Source organism: Lygodium microphyllum, chromosome 28, assembly GCF_053477565.2.
Source record: "Lygodium microphyllum isolate KBCC chromosome 28, Lygodium_microphyllum_v1.1.10, whole genome shotgun sequence".
Lineage (NCBI taxonomy): Eukaryota > Viridiplantae > Streptophyta > Polypodiopsida > Schizaeales > Lygodiaceae > Lygodium > Lygodium microphyllum.
Genome location: NC_141162.1, coordinates 44,180,784 through 44,195,936, shown reverse-complemented (window position 1 = coordinate 44,195,936; position 15,153 = coordinate 44,180,784).

The following is a 15,153-nucleotide window of genomic DNA, read 5'->3' as shown; positions in this document are numbered from 1 at the left end:
AAAGGCCAAGCCATGCATGATGCCTCTTACAATATCTTATCCTTAAGCAAGGAATGCATGATGCCTCTTGCAATGCCTTATCCTCCATCAATGTAAGAAGCTAGGAATAAGGATTTAGTGTAAAAATAATATTGATGTTATGCCATGTCACACTGACATTGGTATAAAAGGAGAGAGAGCATGCAATTTTTCATATCTTTGATACATTAATACAATTACTATCCTTCTCTCCCATCTTGCTCACAACTTCTATGGCTTCTCTCTCTTTCATGTCTTTCTCTCTCCAATTCTAATATTTCTCTCTCCTCGTCACTCTCGTTCTCTCTCTTCTTGCAATTTTTCTCTCTATTCTGCAGTCTTCTTTCTCCTCTTTCTCTCTCTCTAGTTCTCTCTCTTTGACAAGTGGTATTAGAGCATTGGTCTTTGATCCATTTTTCTTTCTATTTTCAATCCTATTTTCTTCCATCAAAATCAATTTGAGATAAGTATTGTACAAGACAGTGACTAGTGGAGTGTTGTAGATCATCTACAGTTAGTAAAAGACTACATCTAGAGATCTCCAAGGTCAGATATGGTAGAGGATGGTTAAAGTGGTAGGTTGTCATCAAATTTCATGCAAAACTGGAGGTAACTAGGGTAAAGGAGAGTTAACCGAGCTTAGTTTGGGGTTAAACTATGGTTACTTTTCAAAAGAGGTCTTACTTTCCTCTTTCTCCAAGCTTTTGCCAAGCTTCCATGTAGTTCTTCAACTAAGAACTTCTTCTTATTCACTAATTCTTGCTCTCCTTCAACAATGGCTTGCAATAATGGTCTTCTAGGCATCAAATGCTACAAGTTGCATATCATTTTCTTAACAAGAGGATTAGCCACGTGTGCAGGACAACAGCATGAAATTTACGCTGATTTTTTAAAGCATGTTTCTCACTAATCTTCAGCCAATCTTCAGCACTAATGCTTCTCAATGGTCTCTGGCATTGATTATTTCATCTCTCTGATGTGTAGACTCAAAAATGGGGCTATATTATTCATCATTTCTCTCTCTTGAAACCCTATATGAACAGTCTATGGGCAGCCATAAAAGCTTCAGCCCAAGCTCTCATTCTTCAACAATTTCTTAAGAATTCTTCATCAATTAAGCCCTAGCATCATCTTAGTGAGGATTGTTCAACAAATTGCAAAGATTTCAGCCTGTGGAGGACATTGGAGCTCATATTGAAGGTTTATTTTGGGGCTTTTCTTCAAGAGGCTTGAATCTTTGGTATTCAAGTATTCAAGCAAGCCCGAGGCATTGATTCTTCACGGATTTGAGCATATTGGAGCTCATATGGACTGATTTAGTGGATATTTCAAACTTCATGGTGGATTCATATTGGATTTATGGTGGATTTTAAAGAATTCTTCCATCAATGGGATTGGAGGTGACATCTATTATCTTCTTCAAGCTTAATCAAGGTATTTCTTTCACTTAATCTCTAAAATCTCTCAATAATCCACTTGCTAATGCTTTTCCACTTGTTAATGAGAGATTATTGATCAATTAATTCTCTAAATTGATCAATAGATCAGAGATTAGTATTATTCATCATTAATCTCTACCTATTCCATTGCATTTTAGTATTGATTCAATCATAACTTCATTATAGATATCATTTGCCAATTTTGATGCATAACCTTGACTTATTTTGGTTGAATTCTTTTTCCCAAGCTGAAATATTGTAAAAGGGTAAGTACTAAAGCAATCAGCGAGTCAATGAATTGCATTGGTTAGACCCTTTCCCTATCCAAATTTTCTAGATTTTATTCAATTGCATCTCATGAAAAGGGTTGAATGAATATTCCAGTAATGCATTTCATACTGGTTTATTAGAATAGAATGCCATTGCCATGTTGATATACCCACTGAGGAAAAAGGTGGATGTCGGGGGAGATAATGGGACAAAGGAGAGGTGATTCTCTCTCACTATCAAAGATCCCGAAGGGGTACAACCAACCAACCCGGAGGGAACTTTACCCACCTTCCGGTGATTCGGAGCCCGTGTAGGGATCTTGGCATCCAGTTTTATCCCTCACACAGGTACAACGAGTGGAGAATTGAAGATTGAAGATTTTCCAAAGGCTCAAGTATCTACAGGACTAAAATAGGGTAAAACAGGGATTTTGCAAGGCACTATAGGGCATTTATAGGTTTTTTTCATATACACCCTTCATTACTAAAGTATAGGTGCAGGTACTACAGAGTACCCATAGGTCCTACTCAGCCTTCTATAGGGTTAGGTAACCATTTGGGGTTACTATTTTAGCTTACAGGGTAAAAAACAGGGCATTTACAGGTCAAAACAGGGTGCAGGCCTGGACAGTTCAGACTCAGAGATTGAGTTGCAGAATTTTTTTTCCTAAATCTATTATAGTGTGCTATAGCTCATCTCGAAGAGGGAATTCTTGGCTTATATTTGAGCTAAAAACTTTTTGAAATCAAAGTTGCCTAGCAAAAGTTATAGCCATTTTTCTGACATGGGGTACTATAGGACTGTACTATTATGGTAGGGCATAAGGGTAAAAATAAGGTCCAGGATGATGATGCTTAGAAAATTAGAGATTTTATATTGGATAATATACCTCAAGAGATGCCTAAAGAGCCTGCACAACAAGGGAAAATGAGTATACTCAATGATACTGTATGTGTACATGAACAAAGGCATAGAGAACGTCATGAGGCCCTACTATCAAGAATGGAGCAAATGGTTTTGTCTACTGATCAAACGAAGTCTTCCATTGAGAAGTTAGTAGATTCAACCACTTAAACAAAGGCTTCTATTGATAAGTTGGTGGAATCTAATAATGCTCAAATTATGGCTCAATTCTCCCAATGGGTGTAGATGCAAATGGAATCAAAAGAAGTTAAGAAGAAAGCCTATTCAAACAATGAGCCTTCAGTCCCACTTCAGCCATCTAACCAAAATGGTCATGGTCATGGTCATGGAATTATTGGACAAAGAGGCATTCCAAATAGCCAATATGAAGTAGGTTAGACTTCACAAAGGCATGATGACTATTTGGGCAGTTTGAATGGAGCCAACTCTCAAGCTTTTGGGTTGAATATTCAACTTCCTAGGGGTCCTCTACCAACAGGAAGATTGCATAGTGGTTCTCAGCCACCTATTGGGAGATTTCCATCTCAATTTAGGGGTTCAATGCATGGTACTCATGATCAATCTATTTTGGGATAGCAACCATTCCATAAAAGAGAGCTATAGGACAAGATCGTTTTAGCCAAGTTTAATGGTCAATCATCTTCACCATCTGATTTAGAGGAGTAGACCTCTAAGATGGAATCTTACTTTGATATGTTCCCCAAACCTGATGACATGAAGATTCATTTTGCCTATTTACACTTGGAGGGATATGCCCATACTTGGTGGAGATATATCAAAAAGGAAAACATACTTGTAGAGAATTGGGAAGCTTTCAAGGCACTTATGACTGAAGTATTTGTCTCCCCTCTTGGAAAAGAGAAATTGGCACGGAGATGGTATGGTTTGGAATAAAGAGGCCTAACTGTAAGAGAGTAAACTAACCAATTTCTCAACCTAACCATGTATGTAGAAAGCATCAGTGATGAGCCTAAGCTCCATAAGTACATGTATGGTTTAGAGCCATCTTTATCAGAACAGTTGATGTCATGGCACAAAACCCGACTTCTCTCTTTAAGGATTTTGTGCTTGTAGAGTGCTATGGAAGGAAATATAGAAGATAATCTTCATTTCAGTCTGGTTTTGGAAAACCAAGGACTGTTTTTAAACAGAGGCAAGTTGGTAACACTTATGGTAGTAATCATGTGCCAAATGGGAGCTTAAGGGTGCCAGCTTATCCACCATTCAATGCTTCTAGACCTCAAAGTATTTTCAAGACAACAAACAGTCGTAGAGTTGACTTCAAACAAGGGAATAGTAAGCCTAAATCCATTTCAGCCAACATGAATTCTGAGTCTATTCCTATGGATCTTTACAAAGAAAGAAAGGAGAAAGGATTATGTTTCAAGAGATTTACAGCAGCTTATTAGAGTTCAAGTGGCCAATGGTGAAGAAGAAATCAGCACATAGATATGCCCACAGGTTTCTTCACAGCTGGCTAAAAATTTTGAAGCAAAAGTAAACCTAATTACTTCGTAAATGGAGCCTATAGACATTGTACTCGATTGTGATTGGTTGATGACATTAGACAGGATCACTATGGATTCCTAACAGTTGTATATAGAGTTTATCCTCATTAGACAGCTCATTCATTTATAGGGAATTCCTAGTAGATCAAATTTTCAGCTTATTACTATTCAATAACTCAAAAGGGAGTACAAGAGGCGCTCACAAATATTTGTTTTGCATTTGAATAAAGAGATGCAAGATCAGCCCAATAGTTCAGCAAACCATCCAGTCTTGATAGCTCTTCTTGAGGAGTATAGGGATTTTTTTAAGGTGCCTACTTCATTGCCTCCTAAGAGAGTAGTAGATCACCCTATTGATTTGGACCCCAACTCAAAGGCAATCAATAAGCCACCTTATAGATTATCTAAGTGCGAGCGAGAGGAAGTAGCCGAGCAAATTAAGGAACTTCTTGAGATGGGATTCTTGAACCAAGTTCTTCACCTTATGCATCTCCAGTTCTGTTAGTCAAAAATAAAGATGGATCTTTCAGAATGTTCATTGACTATAATGATCTTAATAAGATCACAGTGAAGAACAGGTATCCGATACCCAAGATTGATGATTTGCTTGATGAGCTCAAGGGGGCTTGATTCTTTACAAAGATTGATTTGAGGTCAGGGTATCATCAGATTTGCATGCGAGAGGGTAATGAAGTCAAGATTACTTTCAGGACTGATCGAGGGCTCTATCATTTCCTAGTGATGCCATTTGGGCTTACAAATGCTCCAGCTACCTTCCAGAGCCCGATGAATAAGATTTTTTAGTCTTCCTCTTTCAGTTTTTCTTGGTGTTCTTTGATGACATTTTGATCTATAATAAGACTTTACAAGATTACTTAGCACATATGAGGAGGGTTTTTGATGTATTGAGACATCACATGCTTCTTGCTAAGCAGAAGAAATGTTCTTTCATGGAGACTGAAGTGGAATACTTGGGACATATTGTCAATGAAAAATAAATACAGGTTGATCCCAAGAAGGTGTAGTGTATGAAAGTTTGGCCAACAGCTACTACTACTACCTCTCTTAGAGGACTCCTTGGTCTATCACCAATTCATCAAGCATTATGCGGCTATTGTAGCTCCTTTGACTGACAGGTTGAAGAAGAAGGCTTTCTTTTGGGATGCTCTTGCAGATAGTAGCTTCAACCAATTAAAGGGACTCCTTACCTCTGCTCCTATCTTAGTATGCCCACACTTCTCCAAAGAATTTACCATACAGTGTGATGCTAGTGGCCATAGCATTGGGACTGTTTTGTTACAGAAGCATGGAATGATTAACTTTGAGAGCCGTAAGCTTACAGATAAAGAAATGGCCATGAATGTTTATGACCAGGAGATGTTTGCTATTTTGCATGCAATTAAGAAATGGGACAATTACTTGTATGGCAGAGTGATCACAGGGTTCTTAAGTATTTCCTTACTCAATCGCCCAATCTTACTCTTAAGCAGCATTGGTGGGTAGCTACATTAGAGAATTATGATTTTGACATCACTCATACGAGGGGCAAAGACAATATAGTGGTTGATTCTCTTTCTCGTATGTGGGCTTGCAAAGTTTCAGCTATGACTGAATTGCATAATGATTGGATTGAAGAACTATAGGAGGCTTATATTTTGGATAAAGAATTCAGCCACATTTTTTAAAAATTATAGCAAGGTCTTATGGAAGAAAACTCGCATTATCAATTGAAAAACGGCCTTATTTTATTGAAAGGCAAGATTGTCATTCCTTCTACCTCTTCTTTTACATGGAAAATTATGAAGGAACTACATTCTTCGCCTTTAGCTGGACATTTAGGAGTTTTCAAGACCTATGAAAAGATCAGTAAAAGCTTCTATTAGAAAGGACTATGGAAAGATGTCAAGGACTTTGTCATGAAGTGTATGCATTGTCAACAGAATAAGGATAGCACCCATAAGCTAGGAGGTTTGTTATAGCCATTACCTATTCCTACAGGTAAATGGACTCATATTACTATGGATCTCATTACTAGCTTGCCTACTACCAAGATGGGATGGAATAGTATATATGTGATGGTAGATAGAGTCACCAAGGTAGCCCATTTTATTCTAACCAAGATCTAGTTTACTGCCTCTCAAGTGGCTAGTCAATTTATGGAGCAGATTTTTAAACTACATGGATTACTGCAGGTTATTGTTCATGATAGAGACTTAAAGTTTATGAGTAACTTTTGGCAGGCAGTATTCACATCTATGGGCACTAAATTGGCTCCATCTACGGCCTATCATCCACAAACTAATGGACAAATAAAAAGAATTAATAAATGTTTGGAGACTTATCTTCGCTATTTCTGCTATGATGTCCAAACTTCATGGGATTCTTGATTATACTTGGCTGAGTTTGCTTACAACAACTCTACCCATGCTAGTATTGGAGTTTCGCCCTTTGAGGCTCTGGAGTTTCGCCCTTTGAGGCTCTGTATGGCTACAAGGTACCCTTACCCACAATCATCTTTAATGAAAGGATCAATCTTCATGGAAAGGAAGAGTTAGAAAGAATGTAAACCCTTCTTTAGCAATGTAAGAAGAATCTTAGGAAAGCTCAAGACCAAGTGAAGATGAATGGTAATGAGAAGAGGCGGCCTTTAGAGTTCCAAGAAGGAGATTTGGTCTTACTGAAGGTGACCAATTCTAGGTACTCTACATTAAAAGATGGATCTAGTAATAAGCTTGCTCACAGGTTTTATGGCCCCTATCCGATCCTTAGGCGAATTGGAGACTTGGCATACATATTAGAGCTTCCAAAAAGATCTACAATGTATTTCATGTTATTCAGCTCAAGCCTTTTTATGGTGATCCACTGGATATAATTGATGAGCTGCCACCTATTGATGAAGAAGGTCTTATTCAATACATCCTACAAGCTGTTATAGGACAGTGTGAGAAGAAGCTTCGATCTTGTTCTATCATAGAATATTTAATAAAATGGAGAGGTTTATCACCTGAGGAAGCTTCGTGGAGGCCTAATTCTATATTGGATGAGTTTCCTTTCTTAAGGGATACATTGGTAGTTGAAGCCTATTGATTATGGAGCTAGTTTTCGGCAAACAGGTTCAGAACAACACGTTGTTTTAGAAGAGTTTTTTATCGTGCCTAATTTTTAGAGTTAAGCTATCTACATGAGCTTAAAGCACTCTTCAAGAGCTCCATTTTGATATATGGCACGCATCATTTGAACACTTCTACTAGAAGTTATGGCCGATTTTGTCCAGCAGGGTCTGTTTACACATCAAGCTGCCTACTTCATTTTGAGATTATCAGTTGAAGATTTTATGGCTCCATATACTTTTGAAGTATTCCAAATCATGTATATAGGTGAGACCTACTCTTCTTCTTCAATTTTAGTCCATAGTCATTTTGATTTCATTTACCTATTTATAAAGATGTAAAAACAGAGTAGTACTCTATTCTATCATCCTTTTCTAGTCTTTCAAGTTTGTTTTTGAGGACAATTTTTTTTGGGAAGGAATGGATTGTAAGAAGCTGGGAATAAGGATTTAGTGTAAAAATAATATTGATATTATGCCATGTCACGCTGACATTGGTATAAAAGGAGAGGACATGTAATTTTTTATATCTTTGATACATTAATACAATTACTGTCCTTCTCTCCCATCTTGCTCATAGCTTCTATGGCTTCTCTCTCTTTCTTGTCTTTCTCTCTCCAATTCTAGTCTTTCTCTCTCCTCGTCACTCTCTTTCTCTCTCTTCTGCAATCTTCTTTCTCATCTTTCTCTCTCTCTAGTTCTCTCTCTCTGACAATTAAGCCATTGAAAGGTGTAAAACAAGGAAAAAAGGGTGGTCTAGATAGAGATCAACCCATGCATGATACCTCTTGTAATGTCTTGTTCTCAAGCAATCACATATATAAAATAGGGCTGACATGAAGCACTGCACTATCACCTTGTTGATAAAGAAAGAGTGTGTGTGTGATAAGAAAGAAAGAGAAAGGGGTAGCAAAGAGCCAATGCTTCAAATAGAGGGCAATACATCCATCAAGTTGGCACACATATAGTTGAGAGTCTCGGTGTGACTGCGAGCAAGTAATAAATAAATACATATTTATTTATTAATGTTAATATATATATATATGTGTGTGTGTGTGTGTATGTATGTATATGTATATATATTAATGCATACATACATACACACAAATACACATTTATATGTATATATATATTTGTATGTATAAAATTGTTGTATTATATATATTAATATAATATAGATTTATAAGTTCATAATCTATTAATATATAAAATTATACATTGTATCTTAATGTATATTTAAATATATTGATAATATATTCATCAAATATTACACATATTAAATGTTAAATTTACTAATATTGTAACATATTATCTAAATATAATTTAGTTATATTTAATATGATAATATATTCAATCATTTATTAACAATAAATTAGAATAAATTAATAATAAGTTGACACTATAACATTCTCCAAAACTCCATGTTGCAAGTTTCTCTTTACACTTAATTGCATTATGTGATAAACTTGTTAATAACATTGTTTTTTACACCCTCACTACATTTTTTAGATGACTATTTCCAACATTACTATCTACAAAGTGAAACTTAGTTTTATAAAAAGCATCACTTATTTCTTTGTGTCTCTTCTTAATAACATCAACTTGAAGTTCTAACATTCTTGCTATTTTTAATTTGTATCTATAATCATTCCATATATCATCCCATTGTTTTAGCTTTGATATGTCAACATTTTTTGGAATATCACTAGCAATATCTATGTATACGTTTTGAGTATTCCGAATAATGCTTTCCAATATATGTCTAACCATTCGAATTCCCAACATGGATGTTATTTCTTCATGTTTTTTTTACTCCAATATTTTTAAGGTCTTTTTCAATATGGATTCTTTGAAATTATGTATCTACACATTATCATGGATTACTTTGACCATGTCATCACTACTATGCTTATTCAAATTAGATATATCTAAAAATGCACATATATGTGCATATGCAAACACACACACACACACACACACACACACACACACACACACACACACACACTTATATATACATATATATACATATATATCCATATATGCACACACACACAAGTGTATGCATATACATTTTTCCATTAATATAAAGCTATGTTTGTGACTTCTTTTTTAGTCATTTTACGTATTCAATTTGATGAGTATATATAAATCAAAGTTCACAATATTATATAATGTGATTGTAAAACTTATAAATAATATAATTTAAAAATTTAGTATACTATACTATAATTTGTATTATTTGTATTTTTAAAATATATATTAAATATACCTCTTATTTTTTGTATTTTTTGAATATATTAAATATAATTATAATATTTATATTTAATATATTTATTAATCCTAATACTTATAATAAGAATGAACTTTTAGTTTAATAATATTGACTATTTTAATAATAAGTATATATTTTATTAGGATTATTCAAGAGCTACTAACACTAGTCTTGTAATTTGTCACTTTAGTAGTTTAAGTTTAATTTCACTATATTTAAGATAACATGTGCATATGATACAAAAATTGGATGGGACTTTACCAACATTATAAGATGGTAGAATAGAATATTTGGAGAAATTTTCAAGTGAAAATTCATTTTCTACAAATATTACATTTTAAAAAGTGCATGACATTTGGTCAAAACAACACTCACCAAGGCTATTTAGAGCTCTTAAAAAAGTTGATAGTTTGCATCTAGTTTCAAATCTCTTGATGGGAATTCATACTATATATTTCAAAGTGTTTTTCATGAAAGTTCTTGCTTCATTTTAAAAAATTTGAGTTGATTTTGAGTAGAGACACTAAAAGTTTTCGCTTTTTTTGCGGAAAGGGTCTAAAAAATGGACATAGAAATATATACTTCCTAGCTTGTTTTCACCCTTTCTTTCTTTTCTTTGCAACTACTAGCTTGTGTTGGTCACATCTCCCCAAAACTATTTCTTCTCAATCTTTCTTGTTGATGAGAACTTAAATTCTTATAGAGGATCCAAATTGCCACAAATGTGGCATTTTTACTACAAGACTAGTACTAATAATATTAATAATAACCTAGTTACACAATAGATTTTTACATATAAAGTGTGTTATGAATAAATTTTTTATCTTTACAAATATATTTTTTACGAATACAATTTTATAATAATATACGTGAGCTATTATCTAAACTACTAAGGTCATGATAATCACAATATATAAATATCATGTACATCAATATACTATATGTCTATGTACAAGAAAATAATGTATTACACATTTGAAAAGTTGAAGTTATCACATAATTTAAAGAAATGTAGAAAATCTTAAATATACATTTACGTAAGTGACCAACCTACATTGAAAATATTTTTATCATAAAGTTGGAAGAATTATCATGTGGTACATGCAAGTTATTCACAAATCTCACTAAGTTACAACATTGAGTGAAAATATGAACTATGACTAATTTTATCCATTATTCAACTTATATAAATCTTTTATTTGTGCAAACTAAATTGAAACCTTATAACCCAATGCTATGATTTAAAGACTTAATTAATAGCAAAAAATATATAATTCTTTGTTTTAAAAATACTACGTACTCATCTTAGTAATTCTTTTTAATTATAAGATTTAGTAAATCAAGTTATAATAGAATAATATAGTTTAATAATCATGTATGTTGGCTACTATCAAAATTATCAACATAATCTCATAGCCATATGTATATAAGCTATTGCTCAAATTACACACATAATGATAGTCACAATACATAAGTAACATATGTATGTATAATAAAGTAAACAATAAATGAAGGAGAAACTACGTGTTAAATATCATGCTCTTTTATCTTTCTCCCTTATGCCTCTGATTACCCTCATCACCACCACCATCATCTTTTGCGCTTTGTTCTCACAAACCAACTTCTTCTTATGGCCCTAAAATTGTCAACATGGCCACTTGCTACTTTGCAACTCAGAGCAATGATGCCTCAAGCCCCTCATTTTCCCCCCATGCAAGACCTTTGATCCTCCTTCTTGATCTATGTTGGACTTTTCTTCTTCCTCTTGTTCTCAAAACAAGAAGGCCTAGGTCTATCTATAAGGCCAAGCTTCTTCTCCTCCATGCCCAAGTTGTCCAGTCACAAACTCCTCAACTATACTACCTCCAGGATAAGGAAGGGAGTGATCTGAGCTTTAGATTCAAACAATGGTATAGGAGTATTTCCTAGCTTATCAATTGACCTTCAAGGTAATGGATCACTATTCTCCATCCCCAAAATTTCCGCTTTTTATCTTGATTTCATTTTATTCACAAACGTTTTTGTTGCTTTGAGAGAGAGAGAGAGAGAGAGAGAGAGAGAGAGAGAGAGAGAGAGAGAGAGAGAGAGAGAGAGAGAGAGAGAGAGAGGAGTTGATATATCCCTCAAGGCTTTGGTAACATGGATTCCTTATAGAATTAAGCATACATTCTTATTAATCAGATGCATTATATGGCATAGAGAGAGAGAGAGAGACACACACACACACACACACACATAGAGAGTTAATGCTTATTTAGGTTGGTCCTTAATTCGAAGAGTAAGGTGGTAATGTATGACTACTATGGTTAGTTGAGGGGGGGACAACTTATATCACTCTAATAAATCTTGAGTTTAAATTTATACTAAAAGTGATAAAAAACTAGCCTATACATTGAAATTTTCAATCATGGTGAAGCTCATCTAAATGCTCCCTAGTGACAAATGGATAATTGGCACATGGAGTTGAAAGTTGCAATTTTCTAGAGCTTTATATGCTTGTATCTCTTAAGCTTGCCTCATCCATGTAGATTTTTAGAAATTGGCACTTGAAAAATTAGCATTGAGTAGCCTAGGTAAATTATATAAGCCACATTTATTTCTTGTTAATTGAGTTTTTTGTCACTTCCTATTGTGTGGCACGAGTGACATCCTCTTTCATGCAATATGGAACGTCATTGTAGTACTTGCATTGGGAAGGACATTTGGTTTGGGCACATAAGTAGTTGGCCCAATAATGGAATGTGCCAAGTATATATAAGCTCTCCCTATTGTAGGTTTCAATCTCACGAAAGTTACTCATGAATATATGTGTGCATCACGTGGGTTCAAAATAAGATATTTTTAAAATACCAATTGTATACATTTTTTACATATAGAAGGGTGTAATATAAAGGGGTTATTTACAGATTGAATAAAAAAGGGTTATGTTTTATTCAAGAAAAATTCACAAATAAGGATATTTAAAAATAGACCTTGAACACACATGATGCAGAGGATATACATATAGTAACTTCCCTGAGGTTTTGCTACTGGAAAATTTAGTAATTGAGTAATTATCATATTTTTTTATGGTTTATATGTACATGTCTTGATTATATGTCAATTATGTAGGTATTCTAATGTTGCTCATGGTTATTTTCCTACAAAATTTGTGTTTTCTCGATGATAAACAAAAAGCTTGTTGCATGGTTATTGATCAATAATAAACAATGAAATTTGTTTTTAATATAGATATAGGACTTTTCCCTTCTCTTTGGATAAGTCAAAGTGATCTCGATGTTGGGGTGGCTCATGACCAAGGGTATGAATGGGCAATAGCCTTGACTTTGGTGGCATGTTGGGTATAGATATTTGTTGGAACATGGGTTCTCATTAGTCTTCAACCCATATTTTAAAAAAAGATTGTCAAATTATGAGACATTGTTAATTTATGATGTAACAATGACTTGAGTGCAAGCCATGAACATTTTTTAGAAACGTTTTAGAAGGGGGAAGTTTGATAAATCTCAAAGGTAAGGGAATACCTATCACCTTCACCTTTACCTACTGTAAACTATTCAAGTACCATATACTAAAAGTTGTAGAACTAATTCATATTTTGTGTCCAGGCTCCCAAATGGCTCTCTTATGGAGATTCCTAAGGTCTACCTCTTTGGATTTGTGTTTGATACTATGGATGATGCTCCATAGTTTCAAATTTAGTGTTTTATCTGAGAGAGTATTGATAGTTATAAATTCTCTCACGGATTTTTTTTCTAGAGAAGAGTGTATTTTTATGACTATTTATTACTTCATTATTTTGTATCCAGATCAAATTAAACAGAAGATATGGAGGCTATTCAAAATGGACTATTAAGGTGTGCTAATTATTTGATAGATTGTAGTTACTTTTCAACTTTAAGCATCAAAGTCCTACATGTTTTTTCAAATGGACTCTAAAGGTGTGCCAACTCTTGGGTGATTTATGCTTTTGTCACATCTATAGGAAGTTGTTGAATGTGCTAAAGAAGAATCTAGTAGGATAGACATTTTGTTGCATTCTTTAGCCAATGGTCCAAAGGTATATTGACCTAGATATTTTGGTATGCTCATTAGATAGTGGTCTAGAGGTATGTTTAAGGTCATGCACCTATGGATGGGTACTATGTACGTAATGTGTATTGTATTTCTTTACCAACAAGCTCTCAAGAAAGATGATTAAACCACAACTTGAAACCCTGAGACATGGTTATCTTTCTTTTGTGTCTCTTTACTCATTTTGACCCTTTATTAACCCTATTAAGATGTGAAAATTCAACTTTTGTTTTGATACTTTACTCCTAAATCCATATCTGTTGTAATTCTCACTTACACTACTTCCTAGAAAATCATATTTGGGTAAGTTTTGCTTTCATTTGATTACTCTCATTCGGTTTTCATACTATACATATATTTATAGCAAAGTTTGGTGTTTGAGATCAAAGTTGGAAAATTTTCCCGAAAAAAAAAAAGCTCTGAATGGACAATGAAATCCCAATGCTTGAGTATGAATTTTTGAGCCTTAATACTTATATAAGGCTATTTGAAGACTATTTAGTTATTTTCTTTGTTAAAGTCCTTAATTTTGAAGTAGTAGAAAGTACAACATTCAAGTGAACACCATTTCTACATGTTGCTAAATTCAAAAACTTGATCTTGTTTTCTTGTTCTATGCTTCCTTCTTGTGCATGGTCAAAATAGACCTGTGACAAGAATGAACTATGATTGACGACACGTTTTCTCTTTTGGCCATTTTTAGTTTGTTGCATGTTTCTCATCCATCCATGTTTTCTATTCCTCGTTTCATTCTTTTCATTAGCAGTGCACATGTGTCATATGCATTTTTTGAAAAAGAATCACTTTTGAAGGAATTAGATGGTCTCTTTTAAGCAATGTGACAAAAATGTGATACTTGTCCCCTAAGTTGATGGACATCTTTTAAGTGCACCACCTTGAATCTTTTGATTTGAGAATGGATAAGCAAACCAAGGATTTGGTTCATACTCTACCAATAGAGTTGTTTGGACACAGACAATCAAATTGAATATACAATTTACATGGAGCATAAACTAGAATAGAGTTTATAGGGAGAATCGATGTAAGCAAAGTGTTCACTTGAAATATGTATGCTTATGTTTGTACTTGAAGGGATGATTTTAGTAGTGTACCTACATGACTGTCTATATAACTTGTGGGTGGTAGAATTATTAGAAACGAGCAAACTATTGAGTTTGACCATACAAATTATGTGTAAAGACTTCTAAGTTCTATCATGATGGTTGTGTCTTTCCCAATCTCCGCTCTTGCTTATTTAGGTCTTGTGTTGTCCGTTGTAACCTCTCAGACTTGTACAAAGTTTTTGAGGTTTATGGTTATTATAAATGCACAACCTTTGTATTATGTCTGCATTTTTCATTTAGCTTTTTAGTATTCTTAGTATTGTTTTTGTTAGAAGTCATGTATATCTTGTGTGGTTTTCTCTTGCCAGTGAGTCTTAATCTAAGTCAAATGAGGATATTAGGAGCTCTAACATTGTCTTTATCTATCATTTTATGTGTTTTAGGCACTTTAGATGGAGGGCACATTGGTGCA